Source organism: Hipposideros armiger, unplaced genomic scaffold (assembly GCF_001890085.2).
Source record: "Hipposideros armiger isolate ML-2016 unplaced genomic scaffold, ASM189008v1 scaffold_65, whole genome shotgun sequence".
Classification (NCBI taxonomy): Eukaryota; Metazoa; Chordata; class Mammalia; order Chiroptera; family Hipposideridae; genus Hipposideros; species Hipposideros armiger.
Window position 1 is genome coordinate 1,614,568 of NW_017731415.1, and position 13,523 is coordinate 1,628,090.

Genomic DNA, 13,523 nt, shown 5'->3' on the forward strand with positions numbered 1-13,523 from the left:
TACTGGCTGTGTCTTATGCTAGAACACAAGCCACGTGTGGGCAGATGTCTCATTGTTCCTTCTCACTGGTATGTCCCAAAGTCCCTTTCATGTAATGGTGCTTGATTAAATATTTCATACATGAATGGATATTCTAATTATTCTATAGAAAAACCTATCTAACTGTTTGCCTTCTGCCTAATAGTAACAATTCATCAAAACTTCTCATCAAAAATTTTTTTTAAACCTCAAGGAGTTAGCAGAGGCCACTCTTTGTGTAGACTTAAACACCTTTGCATATACCCAACATGATAAAATAGTCATCTGTAGTTATTAATAATTGCTTGTTTTAAATGTTTTTTTAAAATAATTTAAATAATATTATGCAGAGGCATTTTTGCTTCTTTCAGTGCTGCCCTGCTGTCCAGTCCTTTGTCATCTGGATGTACATTTTATTTGTTTAAACTGAAAAATAAAAATTAATGTAGAAGTGTAACTGAATACATTCACCATGGAATCAGAAAGCTATGCAAATAGAAACTGCAAAGCTGATGTGATAGATTATAAATTATTATTTTACACCTTTCCTGTGTAGCAGATTTTTTCTAAAAAGAGCCATATATTAATATTGTAAAAACCAGAGCCATGAACTGAATACACACACACACACACACACACACACACACACACACACACATACATACACACATATATTTATATAGCTGGAGCCTTAACTACTATTTGCTTTGAACAATGGGGCAAACAGAGCGTAAAATTAAGTGTCAGGCACATTAAAGCTACAGATTTTAAACTTTTTATATGGTCACTTTTCAGTGAGTAATAGTAACTTGAAAACTAGTTTGACTCTAAAAAGAATTATGGATAAAATACATTTGATGAGTAGAAATAATATGATTGAAAGGGTAGCTGAGAGAGAGGCTGCAATCACTCTGCTTGCAGTATGAAAGATTTTTGCTGCTTCATAATCAATAATCCCAAATGACTCTGAAGGGGCTTCACTGATGTATGAAAGGTACAGAAAAATAATGTAATGGAGGAATAGAGAATCAGTGGAAAATTAGTTTGGAATCCTTTTTTGGGCTTTTCTTTCAAGGATCAGAAAAATGTCCTGCACTCAATCTCTCTGGTCTGTATATCAAATGTGTAACCCAGATATTTTTATTATTAAGGTAATGTGCTTTCAAATCAAAGAGGTTGAGTAATGCAGAAGGTACCTTTGAACCTCCAGCCTCCTTTTGTCCCTGCTCAGAATGCCAAATGACTAAAAGATCAGACTTAGACCCCAGAATAGAAATGGAAAGTCATATGCATGCAAAAACAAAGAGCAAAGGTTTTTTTAAATTCAACAACCTGTGTAATTTCAAGGAAAAATGGACATGGAATAAAAAAATGAAAAGGGGGAGCCTATTAAAAAGGAATAAACAGAAATAGAAACAATGAAAACATGAAAGATGATTTTCGATGATATGTGGAGAAATGCAATTATAGTTAGTCAGGGAAACTGCATCTGTGGTATATGTTTTAGTGCCATCATTCATTCCTACAGACTCGGGATGATGCTGGTTGAGTGCGAGTTTTTCTTGTTTTGAATTTGTTAAGCACTTCCATAGGATCCAGATTTCACTGTCACAAATAACATTCACGAGCCAAGTAAGCATTGCTCAGTGAGGTTCCAGATTTTTATTTATGGCCCAAATGATCCTCCCTAGAGAAGGTCAGTCAGCCACACAGACCAAAGAAACAAAACACATTGGAAGAAAGACTGAGAAAATGAAAATATTTCTCTTGGCCAAGGTGTGTGTGTACTGATTGGAGCTAGAATTCACGTTTAATGGGTACTTGTGGCCAATCAGAGAGAATGATGAGATTTCTCTTGCAAATAATAAGTACCACCTTCATGCCTGGATCTAAGGAATGACTAGGATATGATGCCATGTTTCTTATCGTTTCATGCTGTACTCTGGAAGAGAACTATAAAACAGCAAACATCAAATTCTTTGCATTTTTGCCTTCCTATGGATCTGGGGAAATTATGCCACTGGGAAATAACTAATATTGTTTATTGTGTAGCTGTCAACAAATGTTTCTGAAAATGTGTTTTAACCCTGATTTCGATTGGACCCATACTTCTTCAATAGCAATAAGTAGTAGCAGTTGTGGAGTAGCAGCTGTAGCAGCATTAGAAGTAATACTAAAGTAACAATAATGGCAGATACTACCATTTGTTAATTATCATTAGCACCAGGAACTAAATGACATGTTTTGAGTTTATTTCCTAATAAATATGCACAGCAAACCTATGAGATAAATATATAATCCCCCTTTCCTTTATGGTGAAGCAAAGGTGTAGAAAAACGAAGTTGCCTGTCTTTATTTAAATGATAAATGGAAAAACCAAGATGCAAACCCAGGTCCCTGGAATTCCATTTGAGCAGAGTCAGGGTGAATTACTGTTCACAATGTCATGTAGCCTCCCATATTTAGATCCTTTGGTCTGTTGGGCTTATACTTGTGAATATTAAATGTACAAGGAAGGAGAGTCCTTATCTATGTTATTCAGTGCTCAATACCCCACACCTAATATGATACTAGCCATTGAACAGGATCAGTAAGTATATCTGAATGAATGAATGATATAGGGCAGAACCCTCACTACTTTCAAATTCAGATGAACAAGACTGTGCCTGGGCTTTGGAAGTTGCTGTATTGCTTCTTTTTGTCACATGCTGAAACCTTGTTCTACTGTCATGTTGGGACAGGAAGAGAGACAGGAGCACTTGTGGTTTCTGGTCTAACATGTAGGAAGCTTAGAAGTTGCCACTCCATCCTAACAGCAAGTAAAAAGCTGAAAAATCAGTAACTCAGATCCATAAGAGAAGTGAGATCACAGAGCGAACTACTACCCCCCGAATTAGCGAAACCAATGGGTGCGTATAGAGAGACTCACCAGAGCAGAAACCTCCGTAGGAATCAGAGCCAGGTGGGAAATCCTGAGCTGTAATTGATGAATTATTGGAGGCTTAACGTGGACAATTCTGAGAGAGAAACTCCAGGCAAAAAAAAAAAAAACAACACAGTTTGAAGAGACTGAAAAAGCATTAGAACCAGACTTAGAAATGGCAGGGATATTGGAATTATCCAAACAGGAATTTAAAACAATTATGACTGATATACTAAGAACTTTAATGGATAAGGTAGCCAACATGAAGTAACAGATGGGCAATGTAAGTAGATAGATGAGAATTCTAAAAATTCTCATCAAAACCAAAAGAAAAATGTCAGAGATCAAAAATGCTGTAACAGAAATCAAGAGTTCCTTTGATGGACTTATGAGTAGACTGGATGCACACAGCTAAGGAAAGAACCTCTGTGCTTGAGGATATCTCAATACAAACATCCCAAACTGAAAAGCAAACAGAAAAAAAAAACTGAAGAGAAAAAGGACAGAATATCCAAGAGCTATGGAACAACTACAAAACTACAAAGGCTGTAATGTACATATAATACCAGAAGAAAAAGAAAGAAAAAAGAACAGAAGAAATATTTGAAACAATAATGACTGAGAATTTCCCCAAATTAATGCCTAACACAGCCAGGAAGCTCAAAGAACACCAACCAGGATAAATGCCCCCTCCCCCCAACAAAAAACCCCTACACCTACACCTATTTTGTTAAAACTACAGAAAATCACAGATAAAGAAAAAAATGCTGAAACAAGCTAGGAGGGGCATAGGGAGGCAACTTACCTATATAGGAATAAAGATAAGTATTACATCTGACTACTCCTCAAAAGCCAAGCAAGCAAAAAAGAGAGTGAAGTGAAATATTTAGTTTTGCGAGATAGACTCCCCACCAACTTACAATTCTGTACCCTGCAAAATTATCCTTCAAAATGAAGAAGAAATAAATACTATCTCAGATAAACAAAAATGGAAGGAATTTTTTTTCAATAGACCTTCTTTGTAAGAAATGTTAAAAGAAGTTCTTTAGAGAAAGGAAAATGATATAGGTCAGAAACTCAAATCTACATAAAAAAGGAACATCAGAGAAGGAATAAATGATGGTAAAAGACAAAACTTTACTTATTCTTAATTACTCTAACAAATAATTTGGTCAAAATAATGGCAATAATATATGCAATTATGCATATATATGCATATATATATATATATATATATGAAATGAGTGACAGCAATGATATAAGGGAGCAGAGTAAGGAATTGGGATTATTTTGTTATAAGGTACTTGCATTATCATGAAGCAGTACAGTGCTATATGAAATTGGGCTTCGATTAGTTGTACATGTTCATTGCAAATTCTAAAGGAACCACTAAAAAAGTGTTTTAAAAGATGTACAACTGATGTGCTAATAAAAGAGAAAAAATGAAACCATAAAATGCTCAGTTAAAACCAAAAAAGGCAGAAAAAGAGTGAAAGGCAAATATGAACAAAGAACAAGGACAATAAATATAAAACAAACATGGTGCACATTAATCCAATTGCATCAAAATTACTTGAAAAGTCAGTGGTCCAAATGCACCAGTTAAACAACATTGATTGTCAGAGTGGATCAAAAAACAAGATATATGTTGTCTGCAAAAAACCACTTTAAATATAGAGACACATATAGATTAAAAGTAAATGGATAAAGTGTTGTAAGTACCATGCTGTAAGTACTGGTAAATGTTAGTAAATTGAATCCAACAATATATAAAAACAATCAAGTGGTATTTAGTTCATGTATGCAAAACTGTTTAACGTTCAAAAATCAATTAATGTAATCCATCACACTAATAGGCTAATAAAGAAAAGTCACAGAATCCTATCAATAGATATAGAAAGAGAATGTGACAGAATCCAAAAACAATTATGATAAAAACCCTCAGCTCAATCGAGGGGAATTTCTTCAACTTGCTAAAGAATATCTATAAAAACTCTATAGCCAACATACTTAATCGTGAGAAACTGACAGCTTTCCCACTAAGGTCAGGAACAAGGCAAAGATGTCCCTCTCACCGCTGTTTTTCAACATCATACTGGAAGTTCTAGCTAGTAAGACAAGAAAAGGAAATAAAAAGGATATAGATTGGGAAGGAATAAATAAAAGTGTCTTTGTTTGCAGATATCATGATTGTGTAGAAAATCCAAAATAATTGACAAATAAATAAAAAAACTCATGGAACTAATAAGGGATTATAACAAGGTAGCAGAATACAGGTTAGTATACAAAAGTCAATGATTTTCCTATATTCCAGCAATTAGCAGGTAGAATTTGAAGTTATACCACTAACAGCACCCCCCCAAAAGAAATAAATCTAATAAAATATGTACATGACCTTTATGAGGAAAACTATAAAACTCTGATGAACAAAATCAAAGAACTAAATAAAAGGTACTCCATGTTAGTGGATATTTTCGTTTTTCCCAACATGATCTATACATTTATTAAAATCCCAATCAAAATCCCAGCAAGTTATTCTGTGGATAGTGACAAACAGATTATAAAGCTTATATGGAGAAGCCAAAGACAGAGAATAGCCAATGCAGTGTTGAAGAAGAAAAAACTTGGAGGATTGACCTTACCTGACTTCAAGACTTACGATAAAGCTGCAGTAATCAAGACAGAGTGGTATTGGTGAAACAATAGACAAATAGATCAATAGAACAGAATAGTGAGCCTAGAAATAGACCCACATAAATATAGTCAACTGATCATTGAAAAAGAGCAAAGACAATACAATGGAGAAAAGATAGTTGTACGTTAAATGGTGCTGAAACAACTAGAGATCCATGTGTGAGTAGATAAAGCCATACTCAGAACTTACACCCTTCAAAAAATTATCTCAAAATGGATCATAGACCTACAAGTAAAATGCAAAACTATAAAACTCCTAGAAGATAACATAGGACAAAATCTAGATGGCCTTGGGTTTGCAAATGATTTTTTAGAAACCAGACCAAATTCATGATGTATATATAAGAAATAATAAGGTGGACTTCATTAAGATTACATTTTTCTATTCTGTGAAAGGCACTGTCAATAGAATAAAAATATAAGCCACCAGCTGAGAGAAAAATATTTGCAAAAAACATATCTAAAAAGTGCACAAATAACTCTTAAAACTCAACAATAAGAAAACAACACAATAATAAAAAAAATGGGCAAAAGACCTTTACAGGAACCTCAGTAAAAAAGATATAGAGATGGCAAATATATGAAAAGATGATCCACATCATACATCATATATCATCAGGGAAATGAAAATTAAAATGAGATACCACTATATACCTATTAGGATGGAATTTGGATTTGGTTATAAGTGGAAGAAGAAAGCAATGAGGGACCCAATCATATTTACATATTTAAAAGTGTACTCTGAGTTCTGGAGACTGGATTATAGAGGACGAGTGCAGAAGGTGGGAAATCGGGTAGGAGGTTATTGCCCAAGTCTAGGTGAGAAATGGTTGCCTTTTGAGCCGGGTTGAAAGGAGTAATGGTGGAGACAAGTGTATGGATCCTGGCCCAAGGCCGCCATACAGACTTGACAGTCCTGGTGTGAGTCTGTGTATTTATGTGTTAGGGATAGGGTGAAGGAAAGCAAAGGAATGAAAGGACAATTACCAGGCTTTTGGTAAATGCCTACCAAGATGTGGAAACACTGGTAGAAGAACAGATTTGAGAGAAGTCACACATCCTGTTCTGGACATGTTAAGTTTCAAAGTCCTATTAGATAGTCTAGTGAGATGTATCTAGTAGGCACCTTGTATAAGTGAGCCAAAGAGAGAGATATTGAGGGAGAAGGATAAACTTGAGCATCATTGCCTTATTGCCAATACTTAAAGCCAATGAGACTTGAAATTGCTATAGGAGAGGGTAGAGATATAGTAGAAGGGGTCCCAGGTCAAACCCTAAAGCACACCATTTAGGGGTTGATCAGAGGGAGAGAAGCAGGCAAAAAAGGATTAACTAGTGAGATAGAAAGACAATCATCAGAGTGAGGTTGTGTGAAAGCTAGAAGAAAGATGTATTTCAAGATCAAAGTGTGTTCTGTTGTGTCACATGCTACCAAGAGGCCACATGAAGGAAGATGTAATGTTGAAAGAAGTGATATCGGAATTAGCAATCAGAACGCCTCAGTGGCTGTGATAAGATCATGTTCAGTGGGAAAGCAGGGAGGGAAGCCCAACTCTGACAGTGCAAGACGCTGGAACAGATTGTTACCTCAGGCAATTCTTTGCAGATGTATTTTGTGACGAGAATAGAGAAATGGGACAGGAGCTAGAGGTAGAAGTGGGGAGGGGGAGGTTAAGGGTTTTCAAAATGCATAGTGGTGAAAAATAGGAAATGATATGAATGTCTATTATGAGGGGAATGGTTAAATTATTAGCTTTTCAGTAGACTATAAGTATGTGCATGCATGCATGTAGACATATGTTCTTTCACATGGATAAAATACACTTCAACAATTTTTAAAAATAAATGCGAAGGGCCGACCAAGTGGCTCGTTGGTTAAGAGTTGGCTTGGGAGCATGAGCTCTGAGCATCAGGGCCGCCAGTTCAGATCCCACATATGAGAGCCAGTGACACTGCACCCTCTACAGCTAAGATGCCAAACAACAACTCGACCTGGAGCTGGGCTGCCGTGAGCCGCCGGTGACAGCGTAGGCTGCAGTGGGGCTGCAGTGGGCTGCCATGAGCTACCGTGAGTGGCCAGCAGCCTGCAAGAGCTGCTGAGAGCCGCCATGAGCAGCCGTCCAGTTACCAGAGAGCGACTGCCTCACCCGGGAAGAGCGCAATAATACCAATAATACCAACATGGGCCAGTGAAGCGACATCCTCCACAACTAGACTGAAGAACAAAAGGACAGCAACTTGTCCCCCTTCCCCGATTCCCCAACGCTGTTCCCCTTTGCCAATTCCCCAATAAAATCTTAAATAAATAAATGTGAAGATCAGACATGTAAGATGACACATTGAGCGCAGCTGTCTATTTCCTCTTCCCAATGAAGACCGTTTGAAAATAATAGTAAAGGAATATAAACATAAGTGGCAGCAACCATGAGAATGGAAGGGAGGAAGACAGCCCAATGGCTAGATGTTTATGCCTCAGGCAAGAAAAAAAAGTCTGTCTCTTAATTTTTTTTAAGTGTCTAGGATGAATTGGAGCATATTGTGTGGATAGGCACACTCCAGAGTGATGTCATCTCTATTATGACATAGAGGAGGCATTCTGAGTAATAGGCCACTCAGGCAATAAGCCCAGTACAGGTCTGCATGCCATTACCTCACTTTTTAAAAAATTAAGAGACAAAGATATAAACCAGATATTTTCAGGAAACCTACAGATAAAGTCAAATACAAGCAAAGAGAACTTTTGAAAAATGAAAATCCTCCTTTTAAAAAATTTAGTATCCTCAAAGAAATAAAAAAACGATTGCATCCATTCAAAAACTTCATCCATTAAAAAAAGTCCTAGATGCTTCGAAAAAGGAACGCATCAGAGAGTAAGACAGACCCCCCCCCCGCAAATTAAAATGCAGTTTTTGAAATAAATTTTCAAATGCAGTAGATGATTTGGCAGATGAAATTGAAAAAAATCTCCCACCATGTAGAGCAGGGGTTGGCAGGCTTTTTCTATAAAGAGCTAGGAAGTAAATATTTTTAGTTTTGCAAGCCATTCAGTCTCTATCAGTCACTCATTCTGGCTTTGTAACAGGAAGGCAAATTGGCACGGCCATTTGACAGTAAAACTTTGTGAACACTGAATTTTGAGTTGCACACACATTTTGCACATCATAAAATATTATTTTAAAAAATTAACCACTTAAAGCTTAAAAACATTTATTGTGTGGACCATAAACAACAAAAATAAGCAGTGGGTTGGATTTGGTCCATGGGGCCATAGTTTATTGACCCCTAATGAAATGCTATGTAAGAAAAGCAAACTAAATGGTGGCATGAATTTAAGCAACTGCTGCCCTATAAGAAAAGAAAGTCTATTTGATTTTCCTGTTGGGAAACTTCTTTGAGATTCTCAGCACATATGACATTGGACTTCTGAGACTGTAGTACAAGAAAAAATAATCCAAACTAGACTAATTGGCCCAGCATTTGAACAGTATTTACACAGTCATTATCAGATAAATGAAGGTTATTGATTTTTTAACTTTGAATCAATCCAGTGTCATAACATAGCAGATCAGGTAGCCAGTATAGGACAGAAAATATACACTGTTAACCTTGACACTGTAAAAAGAATACTGTGGATGACAGAAGCTGAGACTTAGAGGAACAAGCCTAGGGAACATAAAAAGGAAATGAACAAATATAGAAAAAATTAACAAGGAGTCTTTATTTGGGAAATCATATAGATTTAAATATATTATTTAAGGTTACAAAAGTAATCAAGTAAGAACTAAAATTAATAATACCGAGAGTAAACCAAGGAGAGAAGAGGAGGAAGTCAGCACATATGTGCTAATTCCGAACCGTTCTCATTGGGGTATGCCAGAGCATGGTGGCCACGACTTCCCTAGAACCCATCAGCTTTTTCTTTTCTGTAAAATCATCTAAAGTAAACGCTCAGCCTTTTAATTCTTTCATTTGATCTTCACAACTTTGTAAGATGGGCAGAGGTGTTTTTATTTACTGGTGATGTAATTGAGAGACAGAGATTGGCGCTGCCCTATTAAAAAGTGCAGGAAACATGCCTGCGTCCATGATAAGGAGATAAACAGCTCTGGACTAGGGGTCAGATGACTGCTGCCGATCCCAGCTGTATACGCTTGGCATACCCAGGTGAGGACAGAGGCAGGGTTGCTTTTGACCAGTTTTATCTTACTCGATCCCATTAAGGAAGCAGTCTAGCACTGGGAACCTCACTGAGATGGTTCACATCTATTTCCCCCTATGTCCCTTGAGCCAGAGTGATATGAAGTAAGCATTGAGTTTGAACTCACTAGCAGTGTGAGAGCTTGGATGAGTTATTTCACCACTGTAAGCCTGTTTCTCTGTAACCTGGAAGTATTAATAGTAACTATGTTGTAGGTTGTTGGGAATATGTAAATTGATTTATCTAAAGTATTTAAAACAATTCTTGCCATATACTGTGTTACAGAATTGTATCAAACTACTTATATATGTCTGGAATTATGTATACACATCTGGAATTATGTGCGCATGCCTGGAATGGAACTCACAAGCTTCCATTCATTCCCAAGCCCGATTTGGTCAGACTTGAGTGGACATGTTTTCATAGTGATTTCAGAGGAACAAGAATGAGTATAAAAGCATGGAAGGCCTCTTGAGAACTCAGCTCAGACCTGGCCCAACACCGCCTCTGCCTTGGTCTTTTGGTCAAAGCAGACCACAAGGTTCTCTCTCCTTCCCTCGCCCCTCAACCCCAACCCAAGAGGCCATCTTGGGATGGAAAGACTTCACTCAGGCCAGATTGCAAAGGGTCCTTTTGCACTGAGGACAGCTTTGTTATCGATCTACCACATTGTTATTCCAAAGGAACTGTTGTAGAGAGATGAAATGGTGATGATGATCAATAACCATTTTCATGGTTCATATTTGTTTTCATTTTTGCTTTTGTCATGCTTTCATTCACTGAACATTCGCTCAGGAGGTTTGCCTATAAGGTGTGTGCACAGAGCATCCGTGCACCTTGACACCTTGCACGCACAGCGTCTCCTGTAGAGCTTGCTCATCTGGGCAGATGAGTGATGGGTTTTCCTGCTGAACTGAGACGGGGCAGACACCAAATAGAGCGTGGGCCTCTCCCTCCATATTTATCTTGACAGGCACAACAAGCTGGACTGGTAGGAAAAGCAGGCCTTGATAGCCAGAGCCATCTGGGATGAGAGAGACGTCTTGTTTCCTGTTCACTGCCTGTGCATGTCTGTTTATTCCCTCTCTGAGGTTGCATTGTTAGAGACCCTGATACCCAGCAGCATGCATTTAAGAGGCAGTGGCTTTTACCAGCATTCCAGGAAGCGTTCACTTCATAGCGTGTAAGCAGTAGCGGCGACACACCTGGATGGTGCTCCTTATAAATAGCTCCATCAGGTGCCCGGGGAATCTGGGATGTATCTTTGACATGGGATTATGTCACTTTGTGCAGGACTGTCTCTGGAGACAGGGAAAATCTGACTCTGAGTCAGAGGGAAACCAGTGGCACATCCTGTCACCGGGAGACGCAAGGTGATCAAGTGAGGAGTGCAGGAAAGGCTGGCCTGGGTAAGGAAGAGCGTCCCTTTACCTCGGCTCATTGGGTATCTTTCTCTTTCCATCTTTCTTTTTTCTTCCCTTTTTCTGTATTCACTTTCTTCTTGTTCCTATATGAACCTTTCCCACTGGTGCCTTTTAATACTCCTTTCTTGTCAGTTGTTTTTCTTTGGGTCTCAGTGCACTACACCTAATCCCATCTGATAATGCCTGCAACTCAAGTCCACGGACTCCAGAGACTCTTCCTGTGTCCTGTGTGCTGCCCTATGCTGTCCCAAATCAGGCTTGGGAATCTAGCAGGAGAGTGTGTTAACGCCATGCAAGAGATAGGAAGATATACATTTCTGAACACCTAGTATGTGGCAAGAACTTTTCAAGTGCTTTAGATGTACCATTATTATTTCTAATCCTTCCTCCAACAGCAAGATGGGTACTATTTCCAGTGTGTTGAGGAACCTGTTTGGACAGGTTGAGTGACCTGCCCAAGGTCACAGTACTTACTAGCGAATGTCACAGCTGGTCTTCATTCAGGTCTGCAGCATTCCAAATGCCAAGGCTTTTTCATTACATCATTCCCTGTGTCAGTATAAAAAGAGAAAAATGGTCAGAAATGTGCGCTATCGTGCTAAGAATTGGAGTGCTAGAATGACTCTGCTTTTTTGGCTCAAAAGAAGAGAAATCTAATCAGAGGAAAGGCTGTTTTATTCCCAACCTGGGAATGTCAAGAACACAGCTGGGACGTGAACCAGTTTTCTGACACTCAAGGATATAGGAGCTATGAGATATGATGATGGGCCAGACAATCCTTTCATTCGTTCAACAAATAATTATTGAGTGCCTGCTCCTTGCCAGGCACTGTCGTAAAGTTTGGGATTCTTCACAAAGTAAAAAAGATCCCTGCCCTTGTGGAGGTTGCAAGGACACGGGAAGAGACATGATAAATAATAGACAAACTAAGTTGAACTGTGTAGTGTGTTAGATCATCCTTGCTGTGGAGAAGGAGACAGTGGAGCAAGGCAATACATTTGGAAGCTCCAGAGGGAGGAATACTGCATTTTTTAAAATAGGGAGATCAGGCTAGGGCTTACTGAGAAGGTAGTATTTGAGCAAAGGCTTCAAGGAAGTGAGGAAATCAGCCATGTGGGTTCCTGGGAGAGGAGCATTCCAGGCAAAATAAGGCGCAGCCATAGTTAGTATTTGTGAGCAAGGACAAGGCGTAGTGGGAGCAGAATGTATTAGGGAGAGAGCAGTAAAGCGGACATCGGAGATACTGGGTAGCAGATTGCTTGATGCTTCGCCAACTATTGTAAAGATTTAAAATAAGGGCAAGGGACAAACAGAATGACCTTAGGTGGACTAGGTACTGGTAAAAGTGAACTAGCATCTTAAGATGCTTAACCATAGAGCTGGGAGGACTATGGGTGGAGCTGGGCCCCTTGTTAACTCTCTAGTCCTGAATTCCTGTTAAACTTTGCGGTAGCTTCCGGGAGAGGGATGCTAATAAATAGAAGAGCCATCTTGGAATAGGGGCTCTTATTCTTCATGTGAGCAGCCTGTTGGAGCACTGGTGGGGGGGGGTGCATTAGCACACTCCTGGGGTGACCACGTTTGTTTTTTTTAATTTTCTCGAATAAACTGTTCTTTTGGTGGATTTTCTGGAGAGTTATTTTGGCCAGTTGACAGTACCTAGAGGCAGCCATCTCAGTACATCATGATAGTGTTTTTGATCAGGATTGTAGGAATGTGATTAATGAAAATAGACTGTAGTTCGGATATACTTGAAGGTAGTCCCATCAAGTTTTCCCAGTAGATTAGATGGGGAAGGTAACAGAAAGAAGTTTGTGACGAATACAAATTTGGGGCTTCAGCAACAGAAGTGTAGACTTTCAGATGAAATGAGGAAGACAGTTTTGAGGAGAACAGGAGGTCAGTTTTAGACATGTTGAATTTGAAATATTGACTGGATAGGCACATGTAACTGAAGTCACCAACTGTATATATGATTCTGCAGTTTGGAGAGAGACAGAGCTGAAGATATAATTTGGGATTTATTAGCATATAACATAGTTAAAAAAAAAAGACGTGAGACTCAATGGAGAGCATCAATGTGATGTATGAAACAAACTCAGCTGGGGACCAGGGTGAAAAAGGTGAAGAGATTAGGAAATACAAATTGGTAGTTATGAAATAGTCATGGGGATGTAAAGTACAGCATAGAGAATGTAGCCGAGAATGTTGTAACGACTCTGTATGGTGTCGGGTGGGTACGAACTAACTGGGAGACCACTGTGTA

At 38.5% G+C, this 13,523-nt stretch overlaps 1 protein-coding gene across 15 annotated transcripts in view; it reads left to right on the forward strand.

The window, feature by feature from the left end:
* Positions 1–13,523, forward strand: part of SAMD12 (sterile alpha motif domain containing 12) — a 389,349-nt gene that overhangs the window by 144,693 nt on the left and 231,133 nt on the right. The gene's annotated exons all lie outside the window — the stretch shown is intronic.